This window comes from Lissotriton helveticus, chromosome 2_1 (assembly GCF_964261635.1).
Source record: "Lissotriton helveticus chromosome 2_1, aLisHel1.1, whole genome shotgun sequence".
NCBI lineage: Eukaryota > Metazoa > Chordata > Amphibia > Caudata > Salamandridae > Lissotriton > Lissotriton helveticus.
The window spans coordinates 865123623-865141084 of NC_136059.1; positions in this window are offsets into that span (position 1 = coordinate 865123623).

The window sequence follows — 17462 nt, forward strand, 5'->3', positions numbered from 1 at the left end:
CTTAGGAATGATTTCGTTGTCTTACCCGGAGCTTTCTTGGTGACTTGACGAGTTTTTATTGTAGAGGACTGCTGCAAGCATTTAGTAATCTGCTGTCTTTGACGTTTTGTAGCCTTTCGGGTTCTTTCTTTAGATTGCATAATGTAGTTTTGAAATGATCTGCAGTTTAATCTGTGGTAAAATATAATAAAAAATGTTATTAACCACTATTACCAAACAGTAAATCAATAACAGTCGTCAAAAAATTAACACACTACTTGTCAATTTTACATACAATAATTTTTAGTGCAATGGCAAATTTAGTAGTCACAAATAGTAGCAAAGAAATAGAATGCTTCTACATTTGACCTTTGCTCTTTTATATGTGAATCTGAACTAATTTTTATTAGCATATTTCCCTATTTTATTAAAGACACTTCACACAAGCTGTTTTTGAAGATGTGTTTAATTTTAAATGAAACGGTTAACATGTTTACTTTTCATTTCCAGTAACTTTTAAAAATAAATGTTTATAGTTCCATAGGTTCGAGCAGGTCAGCTTCCCACCCTATGTCATACAATTCTGACAAATCGGCATCCTCATCATGTTCTTCATCATCCTCAGGATTTAAATCATCCAAGGGATCTACTTCCACTGATGTTTCAATCACAATTTCAATGATAGTATCGAGATCAACAGATTGCTCATTATCACTCATGCTTGATGTTGTCGTTATCTTTAAAGAAAGAGAACAACAATGAGATGTTGCAGAGTAAGAGACAAATCTCAGAGACTATAATTGTAAAATTGTTTAACAAGAGTAACATTTTGCAGATATTATTTAACCATGTCCAGCGATGCTGAGGAGGTGAGGCCTATGTCCAGTTTTTCAGTGAACAGGAGTCATCTCTTCTTAACCTTGGATAAGCCTCACCAACACTGTGTCCCCTACTATACTTAAATTTAAAGGAGCAGATTTATGTTAACTGGGACATCCCCAGGGATGCACCAGTTAACGTGCACCACTGCTCTGCCACCCATGATGTGCCGTATTTACAATGCAGAGCACCATTGAGCAAAAACAGCACAGATGCGTCACGCATCTGTTCCACAAAAACGGCGCATTGCACGAATCACGTCGTAAGCGCGACATGTCTACTGCAATGCACAGGGGCAAGCCACACATTGCATGGTGCATCACTCCTTATGCCTGTTTCAAACAGGCGTAAGGATTTGAATCAGCAATGCCATAAATGTGACTCAGTGAAATCTTCTTAATTTTACTGTGTTAGTTTTACAGGGCTTTCATGCAAATGACTGGCCACCCTACAACAAAACGCTCACATGAAATCTGACGCAGGTTTCATGTGGCACAGGACTTTACAGCATGACACATCTGCCTAGATGCATCAAGTTGTAAATATGTCGCAACATAGCAAATCTTTTGCACCGCCGCTGCGTCACAAAAGTGACGCACAGCGGCGCAAAAGAGGCACACGGCTATCATAAATCTGTCCCTAACATTTTAAATGATTGATTCAGGATGACGATAAGGTGTGGCCTATCCAGAGGTTTGTTTGAGGTGAGGCCTACTCAGGGTTGCAGATGAAATTTAGGCTTGTTGAAGAGTACAGAGGAGATAATACATGTGCAGGCCTACCAATGAAGTGAGTCATGTCCACTTCACTCTTGAACAAAGGCCAGACCTTTTCTGTGTCCGTGGACAGGCCTAAACCTCATCTGCACAATGTGATTCGTAAAGTTAGGAAACACAGGTGATGTAATTGAAAAATGTGGAATTTCTTTTCCTCATTTCACAATCACATCACCTGTGTTTCCTTTGCTTAGGTATCTCATTGTGCAGATGGAGTCTAGCATATCAAAGAGTACACAGAAGTTGAGCACTGTATACAACAATTTTTACATTTACAGAAGATTCAGCTTCTCCATGCCCCCTACACAGTCCTAAATGTTTACAGTTTAAACTGACGGTATCTTGTTGGAGATGAAGTGAGGCCTGTCTTGCAACATGGTGTATCTTTTGCATCACTGCTGCATCGGTTTCATGTGGCACAGGACTTTACAGCATGACATATCTGCCTAGATGCATCAAGTTGTAAATATGTCGCAACATAGCAAATCTTTTGCACCGCCGCTGCGTCACAAAAGTGACGCACAGTGGTGCAAAAGAGGCACACGGCTATCATAAATCTGTCCCTAACATTTTAAATGATTGATTGAGGATGACGATAAGGTGTGGCCTATCCAGAGGTTTGTTTGAGGTGAGGCCTACTCAGGGTTGCAGATGAAATTTAGGCTTGTTGAAGAGTACAGAGGAGATAATACATGTGCAGGCCTACCAATGAAGTGAATCATGTCCACTGCACTCTTGAACAAAGGTCAGACCTCTTCTGTGTCCCTGGACAGGCCTAAACCTCAACTGCACAATGTGATTCATAATGTTAGGAAACACAGGTGACGTAGTTGAAAAATATGGAATTTATTTTCCTCATTTCACAATCACATCACCTGTGTTTCCTCAGCTTAGTTATCTCATTGAGCAGATTTAGTCTAGCATATCCAAGAGTACGCAGAGGATGAGGACTGTATCCAACAGAGCAATGTACATTACTCACCTCCTTTGACACTTACAGAAGCCTCAGTTTAATATTTCTCAGTTCAATATTTATTTAAAGAAGCAGACACCAATATGACCTTCTCATAAATGTGAAAAGCGTTTAAAAAAAAACAAACGATTTTCTGGTCATAATTTGAAAACACAACACAGGTCCTATGTAGAAGCTCATCCTATCAGTACTTAAATTAGCCAAGCACACATGGGGGCGTATTTACAAGGACCTTACACCACGGGGAAATTACTTAAATTAAAATGGGGAAAATAACATCAAAGGGACTCAAAGGCCTTTTAAATATGCCCCAAGCAGCCTATGAAACTCTAGCAGTACATATCAAGAAACTTAAATGACTTCAATAAACGTTTTTAAAAACATCAAGTAAAGCAGTTATTCAACTACATTCAAGGGGAAGTGACTTAAAATGCCCTAACACACATGGAAGCGTATTTTGAAGGCCCTTGCACCATTTTTCCATCACTTTTAACATGGCTATGTAACTCAAAGAAACAAAATCTAAATTTGCCAAGCACACATGGGGGCGTATTTACAAGGACCTTGCACCACGGGGAAATGACTTAAATTAAAATGTGGAAAAATAACATCAAAGGGACTCAAAGGCCTTGTAAATATGCCCCAAGCAGCCTATGAAACTCTAGCAGTACATATCAAGAAACTTAAATGACTTCAATAAACGTTTTTAAACACATCAAGTAAAGCAGTTATTCAACTACATTCATGGGGAAGTGACTTAAAATGCCCTAACACACATGAAAGCATATTTTGAAGGCCCTTAAACCATTTTTGCATCACTTTTAACATGGCTATGTAACTCAAAGAAACAAAATCTAAATTTGCCAAGCACACATGGGGGCGTATTTACAAGGACCTTGCACCACGGGGAAATGTCTTAAATTAAAATGGGAAAAACAATATCAAAGGGACTCAAAGGCCTTGTAAATATGCCCCAAGCAGCCTATGAAACTCTAGCACTACATATCAAGAAACTTAAATTACTTCAATAAACGTTTTTAAACATATCAAGTAAAGCAGTTATTCAACTACATTCATGGGGAAGTGACTTAAAATGCCCTAACACACATGAAAGCGTCTTTTGAAGGCCCTTAAACCATTTTTGCATCACTTTTAACATGGCTATGTAACTCAAAGAAACAAAATCTAAATTTGCCAAGCACACATGGGGGCGTATTTACAAGGACCTTGCACCACGGGGAAATGTCTTAAATTGAAATGGGAAAAATAATATCAAAGGGACTCAAAGGCCTTGTAAATATGCCCCAAAAGCATACTATTCTCTATCTAAATTAAATGAATCTTTTCTCACCTTAGCAAATATTTTTTGAGTTTCAAAACAGTCTCAGACACACACCAATTTGTCTTCAGCAGAGCAAAAGGTATGCACTGCAGAGGCTGCAACCAACAATGGCACAGAAATGCTGTAATTCATCACACATATCTCTCATGTCACCCAATCAAAACTCTTCCCTCACTTTTTTCAAATCAACACCCTTCCCCCTTCTGCCCTTTCTGCCTTTTTTCCATAGCAACCACCTCCTGAAAGACCTCTCATGTTTGCAAGTTCACACAACAATGTTTCAATTGAACTCTGAACTCTCAGTACACCTGCGTATACAGTGCAATCTTTCATAAAACGATTTTTTCTTGACCATTCAAATTACATCTTTCAAAGAACTCATCCATGCACCCTAACTTTCTATTTTCAGCAATCAAAATCCACCAATCACTGCTACTGATTAATTACCACAGAAACTCCACAGTTCTTTTCATTACATACTCCTACTGTTCCAACTGCCATTTCATTACCACACTTCATCTGACTGCAGCAGAACCTCCTCTCACCATGTTTTCTGTCTGGATTGTTGGACATAGTTATATCCACTGGGCTCAAAGGTATGCTGATAACAGAAATTTACACAACCTCAATTTACAAAATGTGGAAATCAACTGGATTGGCCACAGAGGATTAAGATGTCACCAATTGATACCATTGGTGAAAACCTTTTTGCATTTGCCAAAACCTGACCTGTTAATTGTGCACTGTGGAGGAAATGACTTGGGCACTTTGACTGGAGTAGGTCTGGAAATGCTTTTAAAAGACACCTTTGACCAATTGATGGCACTTTTTCCTCAAACTGCCTTGGTATATTCAAATATATGCCAAAGACAGAAATGGAGGTGGTCCAACCAATTTTGTCCACAAATTGAAAAATCGAGGAAGCATGTAAATAAGTCTGTTTCAGCTTACATGAGAGACCATGGAATGGGCTCCATCTACAACAATAACTTGCGTTACTACATGCAAGATATCTACAGAGGAGATGGAGTTCACTTCTCAGATGAGGGGAACAGAATTTTCATCCTGAATTTAAGACTATGTATTGGTACCTACTTGTAGGTACCTAAATCAGCCACAGGACCCAAAAGCTCTTTTCAGAGCTACCCTACATCTGATCACTCACAATTATTATTTTACTCTAACTTTTTTCACTAATTTTCACCAAAGTACGCTCACCGGAGCGCTACCCGGTACGCGCACCGGACGCCAACCGTGCAAAAATTTGAAAAGAAATGTGGTTTTTTTGCACATATGGGCCTCCTCAGCCACCCTCAGAAAACCTAGGGGGTCAGGATACGTCTACCGTGCCCCCTTCTACCCATTCTCAACATTATTTGCCCTCCATCCTGTATCTCAAATCTACCGAAACACAAAATGGAGGACTCCCGTAACGCTGCCGGTTCGCGTACCGGGGCGCGCACCGGGAAGCGCTCGCTCAAAAAAGGTGGGAAAGTAATATACAGAAAAACCACTGGAGACTGTGGGCGGAAACCAACCAAGGACCAAAACCCAATTGAGGCTAAACGCCTACTACCAACATTCGACTCAACCGCACCTCAAGAAGAGAACTCATTCCAGGACACACCGGACAGATTAAGAAAACTAATTCTAAAGGGCAAACTCGAGGGGGCCCCTGGTCCCAACGGGATACCGCCCATACTATACAAGCAAGACACTGCCTTCTGGTGCAACACCCTGACACCAGTATTCCACGCAATAAGAGAAACAGCAACCATACCAACATCCTGGAGAGGCTCGATAATAAGCCCAATTTACAAAAAGGGAGCCAGGAACGACCCAAGTAGCTATCGCCTTATAGCCCTAATCGATACAGAGGCAAAATACTATGCAGGCCTAATCTTGGAGGAATTAACATCTTGGGCAACAGCAAATAACACCATCCCAGCAACCCAAACTGGATTCCGCAGCGGCCAGGGAACCTCGACAAACATCATGGCGCTAACTCTTTTGTCCGACGCAGCAAAAGCTTCCAAGAGCTCTCTCTTCATGTGCTTTATTGACTACAGCGCTGCGTTCGACCACGTAGATCGGAAAAAACTCTGGCAGAAGTTGGACAGATGGGGAATCCCAGGCCCACTTTTACAGCAGCTGGTAATGTTATACACCGACACCTGGGTCAGGATCAAACTGGGCTCTGGCTCGCACCTCTCGAGACAAATCAAGACCAGTAAAGGCCTGAAACAGGGCTGCGTGCTAGCCCCCATGATGTTCAACCTCTTTCTTGCAGACCTCCCTGGTGAACTGGAGACAGTTAAATCCCATGCCCCAAGACTAGGCAACATCTCCCTCTCAAACCTCCTCTATGCAGACGACCTAGTCCTCATCAGTCGATCCCCCGTCGGCCTCCAACATCTCCTTGACAAAACCAACGCATTTTCAAAAACCAACTCATTAACAATTAACTTAAACAAAACAAAAGTAATGACAATAAACTATCACAAAAAACGGAAACCCGCATGGTTCCTGGACGGACAGAGGTTAGACCAGGTAGCCTCTTATAAATACCTAGGCGTCACAATAGACGGTAATGGTTCCTTCAAACAGCAACTAGAAGAAATTCGTCGAAAGGGCACGACATTCTACCTATCGGTAAAGCCTCTGCAGAAAGCACTCCCTGAACGTTCACTGGGCCCTCTCCTACAGGTATTAAGAGCTCGCCTACAGCCCATGCTTACCTATGGTAGCGAATCCATGAGAGGCAAAGATGCAACAACACTAGATAAAACCATCAGTCGAGCATACAGGGCAATATTTCACCTCCCCACCAACTCATCACCCGCACAAATTCGCCTCGAATTCGGCCTCCAGAAACAAGCGGTGGAGAGAAGAGGCGCATATCTAAAAAGCTGGCGGAAAATCAGAGATGCCGACCAAGGATCCTTAAACGCCCACCTTTGGACCGAACTAACCATCAGAGTCAACTCACCTGCAAGGACCTATTTAATGGAATCATTGAAGGTCTTAGGACTTGTAGACCTATGGGAGTCGGCAACCGACCTTGGCACCTTCAAAAAAGTGGTGTCAAAAGTCACCAAGATGGTCTCATCAATTGAGGACAAAGCCACCCTAGCTAAAAGAGCTCACGGATGGGTCGTGCTGAATGGCTACAGCGCTCTAAAACCACAAGAGTATCTAACGACTGGCCTCACACAGAAGACAAAAAACAAGTTCCTTAATATGCGCATGGGCAGGATTCCTATAGCTCCGCACCTGGCTCCATGGACAAGGGAGAATCCTGCAAATCAATGCCGCCTCTGCCTTTCTGCGAAAGAGGACCTCATACACATCATCTGCATTTGCACAAACCTACAGGACATAAGGCGCTCCTTGTTACGGGCTCTATGGAATCAGAAGGGCATGAGGAGCTGCAGGCAGGCGGTGATGCTCTGTTTTAATCCTGACGAAACTCAGCTAAACTGCAGAACAACAAAATGTTTTGATATAGTGGCCACAAGATTGAACGAAAAATCCAGAGGGTCTTGTCAAGCAGAAGAAAAACAACAATAGAGCAAACACCCCTGGCTACCAAGGTCTTTGAATTTTGAAAAGTAACAAGGCCACGAAAACCCCACTGATTCTTATGTAACCAAAGCTGAGACTTTTATACTTTTAACACTTGAGCTATTGCACCTTACTGGTTTTAAGAAAATATTGACCCTTTAAAATTTGTATTTTTCAAAAATTGTGAGTTTTTATTAACTGTACAATAAAAAAACTTAAACACTGGAGACACTTTCACCAAATATAGATTAGCTCATACTACATACCAATCCCTACCATTTTCACAAATTTGGTTGGAATTCCATTTAGCCATTTAGCCTGTAGACCTCTCTAAATACCCTGAGGTAAATTACTTCACAAAACACATCTGAAGTGTTGGAATTGACAACCAATTAAAATGTTACTTTCATTTTCTACTTTTTTTACCTGACATTTGATTGGTTATGTACCTGAATATATATAAAGAAAGAGAGAGAAACACAGCCATTTTGACTACTACTTCCTGAACTACATTGCAAGAGCATTTTCACTGACAACTTAAACTTGTTTTTAAAAGGTAAGATGTTATTTTATAAATTTGAAAACATTTTCAGATAGTTATATACTATCCCTCTATAAGAGTTAGACATTGAGAAAGGCTTGTTTATTATAATTATGGATTGATTTAGGTCTCTGTGGTATAATTATGAATTTACTTAGGCTTTTTCACAGGCACTTTTTAATAGTACTACTTCACGCCTGAAAAGTACCTGTCTGAACTTAAACCCAACAGTGCCCTATCTCTACTGAAATATTTTTTTTTAATGCAAATTTCAGCACAAAAATGGAAGGAGAACAGAACGTTTCCTTTGAAATTGTCCTAGAGATGAACAATGAGGAAATCATTGAACCCATTGACTTGGAATTCATGGATGAATCACGGGACCATGAACTTCTACAATGTGTAGAATCTGTGGATTTCTTACTTCAATATGAGGACGGTCAAATGTTGGAAGTTATGTTCAGTCAAAAAGAAGACATTTCGGACAGTCAAATGTTAGACGTTCTATTAAATTTTGAAAAAGAATCAGAAAAATAAATTTATATTTAATAATCAAAAATTGTTCGAGTCTTTAATCATTTTTATATCTAATTCATAAACTAGTACCAAATTGATTATAATGTAAAGTCAGACTTATAGTATACTGTGCAACTTTATATTATCTCCAATGTGTATTTAACATCTCTTTATCATCTCCTGCCTCCATATTGTTTCTGCTTTCCTGACACACTATGGTATGAATTCCATATTCCACAATAACTTCTGAAACAACATGCAAGATATCTACAAAGGAGACGGTGTATATTAATTTTTTGACTCTGCATTGGTACCTACATATTGCTACTTAAATAAAAAAAACGAAAAAAAAACCAACAAAACGAACAATCAATAAACATACGATATTTAAAAAGTCTATCATTCTTTTTTCCTTATAATACGCTCCCCGGACCGCTTCCCGGTGCGCGTACTGGGCGCTCCCCACGCAAAAAAAACGAAAAAAAAATATTTTTTTCTTTTCCCCCGCGGGGCCCTTTTAAAGCCTCCACATCAAACCTAGGGGGTCAAGGAGGGTCTGCTATGCCCCCTTATGGTCATTTACCCCTTTGTTTTGGCCTCCTCTTGTCTCTCGATCCACAAGATGGCGGCCGCTCCGGACTGTTTACAATGTTGACAGACACCGGAGAGCCAATCAGCTTCGCTTCGCGAAGTTCCGTTACGCGTCAGGTACGCGAACCGGGGCGCTGCCCGGAGCGCGCTTACAGATATATATATTTTTTTGAACGTTAATTTCTCAAAATCCACTGGAACACATATATTGAGACCTAGCAAAGGCACATCGGGCTACCAGTCCCTACAATTTTGCCAAGTTTCGTGGAAATCCATTCAGCCGTTCGAGCTAAAAGTGAGGCCAACCGCCCTATGGAAAATTGCATGGAAAAAACGCGTTTTGGGACTCCCCTTTTTTCTCGGCCCCCCCTTGACGAAACCCCCCCAAATTTTCAGGGGCTGCTCAGAAATAAAATGTTCCATTTCAGCCAATTCCGTCCTCAAACGCCAAAGTTATTCGACATAGAATTTTCAAAAATCCCATAGAGAAAAAATCCTAACTATATATTACCTACATGTGGTCGCCAGTAGGTAGTTATAGTTAGGACCTAGTTTCCATAGGAAATCCGCAACATTCTATTGGGAATAACTTTGGCACCGGTGGACGAATCTTCGCGAATATCTCAAAGAAGATGGCCCGCTCCGCTCTGCTCCTTCCCTGAAAGTTTTGGGGGTATTCGTCAAGCGGGGGCCGAGATAAAAGGGGGGTCCCAAAACATGTTTTCCCCATGTTAATTTCCATAGGGCGGTTGGACTCACTTTTAGCCCGAACGGCTGAATGGATTTACACCAAACTTGGCAAAATTGTAGGGACTGGTAGCCGGATGTGCCTTTGCTATGTCTCAAGATATGTGCTCCAGTGGATTTAGAGTAATTTAGGTTAAAAAAATATATATATATCTATAGGCGCGCCCCGGTGCTCGCATCGGGGCGCGCTCCAGCGCGCTACGCGAGTTTGCGCGCGGAAAGCTGATTGGCTCTCGGGTGTCTGTCAACATTCCAAACAGTCCGTAGCGGCCGCCATCTTGTGTCTCGGTAGGATCGAGACACAAGAGGTGGCAAAAACAAAAGGGGAAATGAGCAAAAGGGGGCAGGGTAGACCCCCCCTGACCCCATAGGTTTGATGTGGGGGCCATAAAAGGGCTTTGCGGGGCAAAAAAAAAAAAAAAATTAATTTAGATTTTCGTGGGGGGAGCGCCCGGTACGGGCACTGGGGAGCGTACCGGGGAGCGTACCATGAGGAAAACCCAGTGAAACAGTAAAATAATAATTTAAAGTTCTTAGAGGTAGGGTAGCTTTGCATAGAGTTGTTGTGTTGTGTTGGTGATTTAAGTACCAGCATGTAGGTACCAATACGGAGTCTTAAATTCCATGTACACCGTCTCCTCTGTAGATAATTTGCATGTTGTTACAGAAGTTATTTTGGTATATGGAATCCATAGCATAGTCTGTCAGGAAAGCAGAAACAACATGGAGGCAGGAGATGAAAAAGAGATGTGAAATACACATTGGAGATAATATAGTGGGAGAAAGGAAGTAACTATGAGCAAAATTACTATGTAACACAAAAACGTTGCACAGTATACTATAAGTCTCACTTTATATTGTATTCATTTTGGTACTATTTCATGAATCACATATAAAAAAGAATAATGTCTAGAACAATTTTTAATTATTAAATAAACATTTATTGCTGTGATTTTTCAAAATTTAAAAGAACTTCCAACATTATATCGTCAGGAATGTCCTCATTTTTAGTCCATGATTCCATTTCTTCCACAAAATTAACTAACTCTTCGTCCAGAGACTGATCCATAAAGTCAAAGTCTTCCTCAGGATTGTTCTCCAGAAGAATTTCGAAAGAAATATCTGGTTTTCCTTCCATTTTCTTGCTGTAAATTGCATTACAAATAAATATATCAGTAGAGTTAGGGCAGTGTTGGGTTTAAGTTTAGACAGGTACTTCTGAGTTTTTAACAGTGAAGTTATCTTTGGGCAGTGTATGGTATGAGGTAGGAAGTAGAAATATAAAAAAGTGTATGTGAAGAAGCCTAAGTAAATTCATAATTATACCACAGAAGCTTAACTCAATCCATAAGTATAACAGAGAAGCCTATCTCAATCTATAACTATAACATAGGGACAGTAAATAACTATCAGAAAACGTTTTTACAAATTAACTTAAAGTGCCCCTTACAAATTAACAACTTACCTTATTAAAAGGTGATGAAGATAAATGGAGAAAATTCTTTCAAGATGTACCTCAGGTAGTTGTAGTCAAAATGGCCGTGTTTCCCTCTCATTTTTCATATATATTCATGTACATAACCAATCAAATGTCAGGAAAAAAAAGTAGAAAATGAAAGTAACATTTTAATTGGTTGTAAATCCTAACACTTCATATGTGTTTTTGTCATGTCATTTACCTCAGGATATTTAGACAGTGCTACAGTTCAAATGGCTCAATGGAATTCCACCAAATTCGGGAAAATGGTAGGGACTGGTATGTAGTAGGGCCTATTCTATATTTGGTGAAAGTGTCTCCAGTGGTTTTTATGTAAATTAACTTTTTAAATTTTTTGGGAGCGCTTACCGGTGCGTGCCCCGGTAAGCGTACCGGCAGCGCAACGGGAGTCCTCCATCTTGTGTTTCGGTAGATTTGAGACACAAGATGGAGGACAAACAACGCTGGGAATGGGTAAAAGGGGACACGGTAGAGACCCTCTGACCCCCTAGGTTATCTGAGGGGGGCTTAGGAGGCCCATATAGGCCAAAAAAAAACATTTTGTTTAAATTTTTCGCGGGGGGAGCGCACGGTACGCGTAACGGGGAGCGTACCGGGGAGCGTACTTTGGTGAAAAACAGTGAAAAAAGTTAGAGCAAAATAATCATTTTGAGTGATCAGAGGTAGGGTAGCCCTGAAAAGAGCTTTTGGGTTCTGTGGCTGATTTAGGTACCTACAAGTAGGTTCCAATGCACAGTCTTAAATTCAGGAGGAATATTTTATTCCCCTCATCTGAGAAGTGCACACCATCTCCTCTGTAGATATCTTGCATGTTGTAACGCGAGTTATTGTTGTATATTGAACCCATTCCATAGTCTCTCATGTAAGCAGAAACAGATTTATTCACATGTTTCCGTGCTTTCTCAAATTGTGGACAAAATTGGTTGGACCACTTCCATTTCTGTCTTTGGCATGTATTGGAATATACCAAGGTAGTTTGTGGAAAAAGTGTCATCAATTGCCCAAAGGTGTCATTTAAAAGCATCTCCAGACCTACCCCAGTCAAAGTGCCTAGGTCATTTCCACCACAGTGCAAAATTATGAGGTCAGGGTGTGGCAGATGGTAAAAGGTTTTCACCAATGGTATCAATTGATGACATCTCAATCCTCTTTGGCCAATCCACTTGATGTGCACATTTGGTAAATCAAGGTTGTGAAAATTTCTAATAGCTGCATACCTTTGAGCCCAGTGAATGTAGCTATGTCCAATAATCCAGACAGAGTACATGGTGAGAGGAGGTTCTGGTGCAGTCAGATGAAGTGTAGGAATGAAATGGCAGTTGGAACAGTAGGAGTTTGCAAAAAACAAACTGTGGAGTTTCAGTGCTCTTGAATCGCAAGCAATGATTGGTGGATTCAGATAGTTGAAAACTGAAAGTTAGGGTGCATTGTTCTGTTCTGTGAAAGAAGTAATTTGAATGGTTAAGAAAAAGTTATTAAACGAAAGATTGCACCTGATAAGCTGGTGTATTGAGAGGTCAAACATCCTTGCTGAGTTCATTTGCAACATTGTAGAATAAACTTTTAACCCTGAGAGGTCACTGAGGAGGGAGTTGCTATGGTAACAGGCAGAAAGGGCTGAGGGGGGGAAGGGTGTTGGTTTGAAAATAGAGAGGGAAGAGTTTTAATTGGTTAACATGAGGGATATGTGTGTAGAATTAGAGGTTTTCTGTGCCATTCATGGTTGCAGTGCCTGGAGTACATACCTTTTGCTCTGCTAAAGAAATATTGGTGTGTGTATCTGACACTGTTCTCAATCTCCCAAAGCATTTGTAAAGGTGAGTTATGATTCATTCAATATAGATAGAGAGTTTAGATTAGGAAGCACATTGAGCTTCTTTACTGTTGGTTTGTGTGATGCTTTTTGAAAATGCACGGTATCAATATTTGCAAGATAGAGGATTTGTATTTTGTGAAATAGTTTGTTTTTAGTAGTGAAATTGAATGCTTGTACATAGGACCTGCGCTCTGTTTTTAAAATGTTATTTAAAAAAAACTATTTTAGGGCAAATCAATGGGTTTCAGTAGTGAAATTGAATGCTTGTACATAGGACCTGTGCTCTGTTTCTAAAATGTTATTGAAAAAACGATTTTGAGGCAAATCAATGGCTTTTACATTTTTGAGAAGGAATAAATAGTGTGTGCATAATTACATAAAAATATTTAAACCTTTCACAATCATGTCACCTGGGTTACCTCAGATTAGGAAGCAGACTGAGCTTCTTTGCTGTTGGTTTGTGTCATTTTTTTGGTAATGCTTGGTAGGAATGTTTGCAATAGAGAGGAAATGTATTTTGTAAAATAGTGAGTTTTCAGTACTGAAATGGAATGCTTGTACATAGGACCTGCGCTCTGTTTCTAAAATGTTATTGAAAAAACGATTTTGGGGCAAATCAATGGCTTTTACATTTTTGAGAAGGAATAAATAGTGTGTGCATGATTACATAAAAATATTTGAACCTTTCACATTCATGGAACCTGTGTTACCTCAGATTAGGAAGCAGACTGAGCTTCTTTGCTGTTGGTTTGTGTCATTTTATGGGTAATGCTTGGTAGGAATGTTTGCAATAGAGAGGAAATGTATTTTGTAAAATAGTGAGTTTTCAGTACTGAAATGGTATGCTTGTACATAGGACCTGCGCTCTGTTTCTAAAATGTTATTTAAAAAACGATTTTGGGGCAAATCAATGGCTTTTACATTTTTGAGATGGAATAAATAGTGTTTGCATGATTACATAAATATATTTGAACCTTTCACAATCATGTCACCTGTGTTACCTCAGATTAGGAAGCAGACTGAGCTTCTTTGCTGTTGGTTTGTGTCATTTTTTGGGTAATGCTTGGTAGGAATGTTTGCAATAGAGAGGAAATGTATTTTGTAAAATAGTGAGTTTTCAGTACTGAAATGGAATGCTTGTACATAGGACCTGCGCTCTGTTTCTGAAATGTTATTCCAAAAACGATTTTGGGGCAAATCAATGGCTTTTACATTTTTGAGAAGGAATAAATAGTGTGTGCATGATTACATAAAAATATTTGAACCTTTCACAATCATGTCACCTGTGTTACCTCAGATTAGGAAGCAGACTGAGCTTCTTTGCTGTTGGTTTGTGTCATTTTTTGGGTAATGCTTGGTAGGAATGTTTGCAATAGAGAGGAAATGTATTTTGTAAAATAGTGAGTTTTCAGTACTGTAATGGAATGCTTGTGCATAGGACATGCGCTCTGTTTCTAAAATGTTATTCAAAAAACGATTTTGGGGCAAATCAATGGCTTTTACATTTTTGAGAAGGAATAAATAGTGTGTGCATGATTACATAAAAATATTTGAACCTTTCACAATCTTGTCACCTGTGTTACCTCAGATTAGGAAGCAGACTGAGCTTCTTTGCTGTTGGTTTGTGTCATTTTTTTGGTAATGCTTGGTAGGAATGTTTGCAATAGAGAGGAAATGTATTTTGTAAAATAGTGAGTTTTCAGTACTGAAATGGAATGCTTGTACATAGGACCTGTGTTCTGTTTCTAAAATGTTATTCAAAAAACGATTTTGGGGCAAATCAATGGCTTTTACATTTTTGAGAAGGAATAAATAGTGTGTGCATGATTACATACAAATATTTGAACCTTTCACAATCATGTCACCTGTGTTTCCTCAAATTAGGAAGTGGATTGTGCAGATGAGGGGAGGCATGTCCAGGGGTGCAAAGGAGGTGAGGCCTGTGTCCATGAGTGCAATGGAGAGGACTTACCTCCTCTGACCCTTAGACAAGCATTATCTAATCTGCGCCCCTTGGACAGACCTTAATACATTGAGTATAATTGATGGTAACACGGTGCATATGAGAAGAGGCGTGTCCAGGGGTGTAGATTAACTGAGGCCTGTCTAATGGTGCAGATGATTTGAAGTCTATTCAGGGTTGCAGATGAGGTGAGGATTGTCCAGGAGTGCATAGGAAGTGATGCCTGTGTTGAAGAGTGTAGTGGAAGAGAGGTCTTTCCAGGGGTGGAAAGAAGGTGAGAGCTGTGTCTAAGAGTGTAGTGGGGGATAGGCTTCATGTATTCCAGTACAGTGCACTCTTAGACACCGGTCTCACCACCTATGCTCCCCAGGACAGGCCTTACCTCATTTGTACAATCTGCTTACTAATCTGAGGAAACACAGGTGATATGATTGTGAAATGTGCAAATATATTTTTTTATTCATGCAGATACTATCTAATCCTTGTTAATAACGTAAAACCAATTCATGTGCCCGAAATATTTTTTTAGATTAACATTTAAAAAACAGAGATAAGGTCATATGTATAAGCATTATAGTGTTTATATCGTTTGCTTATTGTCATTGCTTTGTTGTTTGGTAATAGTGGTCTATAATGATTTTTTTTTATTTGTTTACCACAGATTGAAATCAAGATTTCAATAGTAAGGAAATATGCCCTCAAGGCAGAGGACACGGAAAGATTCTAAGCGGAAAAAATCAAAAACAGCAACGGAATTAAAGCAGTCTCCTACAACAAATACTTCAAAAAACGCGAAAAAAGCTCCTGGTAAGACAACTAAGTCTTTTTTTCGGAACATATGTAGATCCAAAAAAAATGATAATATACATGTGAATGTACAGAAGGAGAGAGCAAATTTGAAGAGGAAGGAGAGATCCCCAAAAAATGTTACTACTGCAGCAGGAGACAATAATATGTATAGAATAGAAGGCAAAATCCATTTAGGGACATTCGTAAACGAATGTTTCGCAATAGGGTGGTTTTAAATTTGTTAAAAAATATTAAGAAAGGTAAACAGAGAGCTGCTTTTTATAAGAAAAAGAAAAATGTAGAGAAGATTGTTGATCAGGCTTTTGAAGTTAAGAAAACATTATTTATTTTAGTAATCAATAGAATTAGGACACTTAACAAGACAATTGATGTTTTCAAATCAAAGAGTAGATGCAAAAGAGTAATTAATCGGACTAATTTTTGTAAAGTTTTTTCTGGAGAATGGATGCATAGTTCAAGTTGTGAGCCATTTTTTAATGAGGAGAGTTACTTCCAGGAGAATGATTTGGTGCATGCAGTTGACACCAGTGGTCGAGCATATGAGGTGAAAGACGATTGTCCGATTGAAAAAGAGAAACTTGTGCCTAGAGAAGCAGAAGAGGTGTTAGCTGATGAAGTTTTAGGGAGACGTACTACGGGGCCAGTGTACACTTGGAAGTGTAGTAGTATTTGTAGTGTGCGACAGGAATCAATCGATTTGCTTCGTAATTTCTTACGTACATATAGTAAGAAAAGTTTAAAACAGAAAATGAAGATGTTGCAAGACTTAGATCCTTGCAGAGTGAGAGAAAACACAGGTTTGCAAGGGCATTCACTGGCTTGTCTTTCTAGAAAAGTATGTCAGAGTGTTTTTCATCATTTTAGGATGTTAGCAGTGCATCATAACAAAATGAGGAAATTAGTGAGAATGTTGTATTATGCAAAAAGTCCAACACTTAAGCTTAAACAATTAAACAGTGCTCTTTTGCATGGAACTGAATTAGATGTGAAGAAGATTTGTGAAGAAATTGAGATTTGTTATTTTTGTGAAAAAGAGGACAGTGTAGAAATTGACACAGTAATACAAGGTAATGTAGAAGACAATGTACAGATTTCAAGTACAGAAAAGTTTGACCAGGAAATTACCAGGTTTAAGGTGAAATCAAGTGAAAGGCCTAATTTTACTTGTGTGTGTTGTCGACGAACTCATTATAAGCATCAAACTAGATTAGTTGATTTATATGTTAAAAGTGAAAAGATAAATAATTATGAGTGGAAGGATTTTGCAACTTGTTTGTGAGTGGAGAATTCTTTTGATTTTAGTTCTGATCAGCGTATTTGTAAATATTGTTATAATAAATTAAATCAAAACAGAATGCTGCTAGAGCTGTTCATAATAATCTTGAGTTGGTAGACATTCCACCTGAATTGATGGATTTAAATACATATGAGTCTATTTCGATTTAATGTGTCCATCCTTTTCAGGCA